This window comes from Phoca vitulina, unplaced genomic scaffold (genome assembly GCF_004348235.1).
Source record: "Phoca vitulina isolate PV1807 unplaced genomic scaffold, GSC_HSeal_1.0 scaffold40, whole genome shotgun sequence".
Lineage (NCBI taxonomy): Eukaryota > Metazoa > Chordata > Mammalia > Carnivora > Phocidae > Phoca > Phoca vitulina.
The window spans coordinates 15,662,361-15,668,288 of NW_022589743.1; the positions used below are offsets into that span (position 1 = coordinate 15,662,361).

Below are 5,928 nucleotides of genomic sequence, written 5' to 3' on the forward strand. Positions count from 1 at the left end.
GGCTGTTAACTCACTGGCTATCTGCCTGTCTAGCTTTTTCCTATGTCATGTCAGTGTCCTCATCTCAAAAATGTGAATAAAAGTAAAAAAGTAGTGTCTCTATTTGGAACGAATTTCTTAAGCCCTTAGCCTGGGCGCAGAGGAAGTAAAACTTGCCCCCACCGCGCCGTGAGCTGTGTCCACGCTGTTCGGTTTGGGCTCCCCGTCAGGAGGAAGGAAGGAGGAGGTGCAGGTGTCTGTCTGGAGTTCAGCTCATCCTAACTCACCTTGATGGAGTGGCTCATTGGAGCTGAGAGCCGTGCTGGCCACCGGAAAGAGAGCACATGATAATGGGAGTGTAACCCCTCTTCTCGGACAGGGGACTTATGTCTCCGAGAACCTGGGAGAAGGACAGCAAGCTGATCTCATGGAATCCGAGGGTCAGCCCAGATGGTGGGAGAGACTGTTGCTGTCCCAGTGCCACTGTCCCATCAAGGACACCTTCTCTGCATGGAGTGGGGGTCTAGCATCATGCACGGGCGGTGGGGGTGTTGTCAATGGGTGGCATTTTCTGCACGGCTCTTTTAGGCCAGTGCTTCCGAAATGTTTCTACTGAAGTACCATTAATGGCAGAGAAGAGCGAAGTCACGCTTCTGAAGGGACCTGGGGTTTTAGATCACAGCAAACAGGAGCTTTCTTTGAAGCCCCATATTTTATCTCAAAAATGTGTGCAAATTTTGTATCATGATCATGCATTTGCTCTTGTATAAAAAATGCAGTTAAAATTACTTATTTCTGAATAAAATTGATGCCCTGGGAAGATAAGCTATTTTTCCTGTGGCCTCTTGTACTCCCTACGGCTCACTGCCCTACGCCCGTTTGAGAAGCATCCCTTTTAGGACATCAGACCCATGCACAGGCACCACATTCAGCGGTACCATCCTGAAGTGGGTCCCTAACATGCTTGCATGGCCATGCCCTTGATACCAAAACATTCCTCTGAGTCTGTCCTATGCTGCCCTGGCCACACACTCCTCCGGCTTGACCCACAGGATCATCCCTTCCCCTCTGGGCTTATCCTGGTTCCTCTAGCAGGATTTGGAGGTCAGGTGGCCTGTAACGCTGCTCCCCAAATGTCCAGAGACAGTGGCTCTAAACCTTTTTGCAGTCTCCTTCACAGGGAACGGGCAGGGCAGGCAACAGGCGCGTGAGATCCTGAGGGGCTTGAAAACAACTCCTAAAGTGGATACTGAAGGAACTAACTACCTAAAGGCCTAGGAATTGTCCTTGTGGCTGCCTGGGCGGGCTTTAGCACCAAAGCCCACCTTGCTTTCCCTGACATAACTGTTCCATCTGTATAAGGGAACTAGGAATCAAGGCTGCTGCTTATCTGATGAGGCAGAAGCTAGGTGGCCAGAAGTCCACTGTAGGTTTGCTACGGATTCAGGGTATCAGTGGTTTTCAGATTTAAAAAAAAAAAAAAATGCAACCCATTGATTTATTCATTCATGCATTCATACATGTGTTTATTCATTCCTATGAGGTACTGGAGATGGAACGGTGACCAAGAGGGACATGGTCTGGGCCCCTTTAGAACTTGCAAATGGGGGGCGCCTGGGTGGCTCAGTTGGTTAAGCGACTGCCTTCAGCCCGGGTCATGATCCTGGAGTCCCGGGATCGAGTCCCGCATCGGGCTCCCTGCTCGGCGGGGAGTCTGCTTCTCCCTCTGACCCTCCTCCCTCTCATGCTCTCTGTCTCTCATTCTCTCTCTCGCAAATAAATAAAATCCTAAAAAAAAAAAAAAAAAAAAAAAGAACTTGCAAATGGGAAGCCCTCAAGTGCCACCTTCCCCCCTCTTCCCCGGCACCGCCTGCAGAGGGGGCATCCATTTCCCACTTGGCAACATGGCCGCCCTCAGACCTCTGGGGAAGCCCAAGCAGTTCATCCGGCACCAGTCAGACCGATACGTCAAAATTAAGCACAACTGGTAGAAACCCAGAGGCACTGACAGCAGGGTGCACAGAAGATTCAAGGGCCAGATCTTGATGCCCAACACTGGTTACGGGAGCAACAGGAAAACAAAGCACATGCTTCCCAGTGTCTTCTGAAGTTCCTAGTCCACAGCGTCAAGTGCAACAAATCTTACTGTGCAGAGATTGCTCACAACGTCTCCTCCAAGAACTGCAAAGCCACCATGGAAAGAGCAGCCCAGCTGGCCATCAAAGTCACCAAGCCCAATGCCAGGCTGCACAGCCCGGAAAATGAACAGACAGACAGCTTATGTGCACGTCGTATTTATGTTAATAAAACCATAAAACTACAAAAGAAGAACTTACAAATGGCAGACAGAATTAAACAAATAATCTCCAAGGAAGTGAAAAAACCTCAGATAGGGCCGGCCCAGGGCCTTCTGCCACCAGCTGCCCTGGAATGTTCTGCCCAGAAGTGTAAGTACATAAAGAGCAGGTTCTGGACTAAGTCAGAGGTAACGGTGGATTTACCATCTGCAACTTCTTGTATGAAGGTCAAAAACATAAAACAAGATTCCCCTCCAAGTCTGCCCGCCTGCCCACCTGCGCCAGGACAATGCACCAAACCCTGGGTGTGCGAACACGCTTGAAGGTGAGGAAATTCAGAGTCTCACTGGATCCTCAGTTTGGAGCTGTGACACGAAGTGGCCCCATTTCACAGATACACAGCCTGAGGCCTCAGAGAAGCAAAGCAGCCCCTTGACGCTCACTTGATGAGACCGAGATGGGGGTCACCGAGGGGGTGGGAAGGAGTAGGGCTGAGGGTGTGACTCTTGGTTCTAATGAGCAGTGCTGGGTTGGAGGCCTCCAGCAACTTGCCAGACAGACCCCCATGGTTCTGGAGACGCTGGCCCCTGCCTCTTATCTTTCTTCCCCATGATGTGTGCAGATCTAATGGCTCTCGTGCAGAAAAACTCTGGACTCCAAACCTCAGCTCTGAGCTGGTGGGACAATGGACACATGGGCTTTGGAATGTATGCAAACAACCCAGAGCCCTGTCCCCCTCCTCCCCAAAGACTGACCAGTGACCCCGACGCCCGTGCCTGGATTGTTCCTAAGAAACCTAGTGTGGCTTTGGTCACTGCCTGACAAAAGATCGTCACACTTTTCTACCCTTCACTTTTGGAGTATCTTCATCTGAACCTGCGCTTCAACCACATTTGGACTAAGTTTGGGCGTAGAGCTAATCATGTTTAGAGTCACCTTCCTATGACATTGAGGCCTCCAGGAGAGTCACTGAAAAGTCTGTGAGGTCTGCTAATTCCACTGAGAGTGAGGAATGTGTTTATTCTTCCATGGGGCAAAGATCCCCCACTCGAACTGACGCTGCCACATTGTGTAACCAGGAACATGGGCTGTTGCTGATGTAAACACATGGCCAGGGGCAGAGCTGCCAGGAGCTCTGTCTCCTTTTCCCAGAGGTGTTTCTTATGAATGGTTGTGCCCAGTGAAGCAATTTCCTGCCTTGTAAACTTCTGCCCAGCAAACCACATCTCCTAGCTATCGCTGCCTGGCTCTGGGTCATAAAGCAATTCCCCAGAGACCAATCTGAGCCTGATCAAGAGTCCTTGAGTAACAAGAAAATTACCCTCCACCTGCAGACGTAATGACACTTTGCAAGCTGGTGGCTTTGCAGTTACTGAACGTAAACATCACATGCCTTCCCCCATGCCTTCCCTCTGCTCATCTGAGATGTGGGGCCCACATATTTGATTCTCAGACTCTGGCCCACTCCTTGGAGGCACTGGCTGGCTAGTGACCCATTACCTTGACCTGAGGACCTTGCAGCCTGGAGAACATATTTCACTGTGTCAGATCATGATTTACAGAACCAGGGCAAGAGAAGTTCAGGCAGGGGTCCCAGGCATGCAGAAGACAGAAGGTTTGGGCCAGACAACACTGGGAACTCATTGATTTGGACATTCATTTGGCACGTTGTGGTCCCTCGATGTGGAAAGTCTCCCCACCCTGCTTCTGCCTGGTGAACTGTCACTCATTATGACGTAGTTCAAGTGTCTTTCAAAGAAACTTCTCTGATTTCTATCTAAACAGAATTGTTTCTATTGTCCTACCACTCTGCCTTCTCACACCTACACACTGCAGTGCAATCACCTGCTAATTTGTCTGTCTCCCCAGCCAGGTTGGGAACTCCCTCAGGGCATCTTGGAACCCCCAGTATCTACCACACTAAACCGGCTCAAAGTCAGTGTGCAAAAGAGGTTTGTTGAATGAATGAGTGAATGGGAATCTATTACGTCCCTCTCCACCATACTAGATGCCTTGCATAATGAAAACATGCAAAGAACACAGTTAAAGGAACGAAGACCTGGGCTGGGCTGGTGAAGAAAGGCATCGCCTAGGGGTTCTGTCCTTGAGAAGGTTGCAATCTGGTCACCTTCCTGTGGATGATAGGAATATTTGCAGATGGGGTACAGGGAGTGGGCCCATGGGTAGATAGAAGTGGTTTGTTGTTGTTGGTTTTCCTTCTTGAGTGTCAGCTCAGGAGCCAGATGGGTTCCAAGCTGGCCTAACTAGCCCTAGTTAGCTACTACACTAGCCATAAGACATTACCTAGGATCTCCATTTTTATCTATTTCCTCTCTTATCCCCATTTATAAAAGTGATAACAATGAGGGGCGCCTGGGTGGCTCAGTCGGTTGGGTGTCCAACTCTTGGTTTTGGCTCAGGTCATGATCTCAGGGTCCTGGAATTGAGCCCCACGTCAGGCTCCTCACCCAGCAAGAAGTCTGCTAGAGATTCTCTCTCTTTCTCAAATAAATAAATAAAATCTTAAAAAAATAGTAACGACTTGCTCCTTCCTTTGAAGTTTGAGGAGTTTGAGATGGTGGTGGTAGGTAGACAGTGGATCATTTTTCAGACATTTGACTAGTAAACTCCATGGCATACATACACACATTCATTCATTCAAACAGTATTTACTGAGCACTTAATTTGTGCCAGGTACTGAAGGATGGGGTCCAAACAGTGAACAAAACACCAAGTCCCTGTTCTCATAGAACTTACATCCTAGTCAGGGGAAGACAGACAGTGACAGTGGGGTTGGGGCCCGTCATGTCTTCTCATGTAGTCCTGGAAGGACTGGAGGCTAGTAATGAACACTTATTGAGCACTTTCTATATACCAGGCAAAGGGCTTGATGCACCTTGCATCTCCGCTAATCCTTATGACAACCTTATTTGCAGATATGGAAACAGAGAGGCTAAGTACACTTCCCAAGATCACACATCCAGTAAGTGGCAGAGCCTGGATTTGAACCTGGATTTTTACTGCCCTCCAGCCTGAGCTCTTCACTACAACTCTGTACGGCAGCAGCAGATACTTACTAGACGAACAAAGAAGTGGATGAACGGCTAACCCTAACTACAGCGGTAGCCGGGCTTGCTTCCATCATACAAACGTGAGCAACAGGTTTAAGTTTTTCATTTACTTATTAATTCAAGCTTCTCCAAAGTATGGCTCCTGTTGAAAATAGGTTTCCTAAAGATTGAGAAACAAGCACCTTTCTCCTTACCACTCATGTTTCCTGGGCAAGGCAATCTGTTTTACGAATAAGATTTTTTTTCTGCCAGGTTTATTGAAAAATAATTGACATATAAAACTGTATAACCTTAAGGCCTGCAGCATGATAATTTGATTTATATACATTGTGAAGTAATTATGAATTTTTAAAAAAGATTTTATTTATTTATTTGAGAGAGAGAGAGAGAGAGAAAGAGAGAGGGAGCAGGGAGGGGCAGAGCGAGAAGGAGAGAGAGAATCTTAAACAGGCGCCACACTCAGGGCAGAGCCTGATGTGGGGCTCGATCTCATGACCCTGAGATCATGACTTGAGCCGAAATCAAGAGTTGGACGTCCAACTGACTGAGCCACCCAGATGCCCCAAAAGTGACCTTTTTTT

At 48.3% G+C, this 5,928-nt stretch overlaps 1 pseudogene; it reads left to right on the forward strand.

The window, feature by feature from the left end:
* The first annotated feature begins 1,883 nt into the window (after positions 1-1,883).
* Positions 1,884-2,599, forward strand: LOC116647702 (annotated as a pseudogene).
* The last annotated feature ends 3,329 nt before the right edge of the window (positions 2,600-5,928 follow it).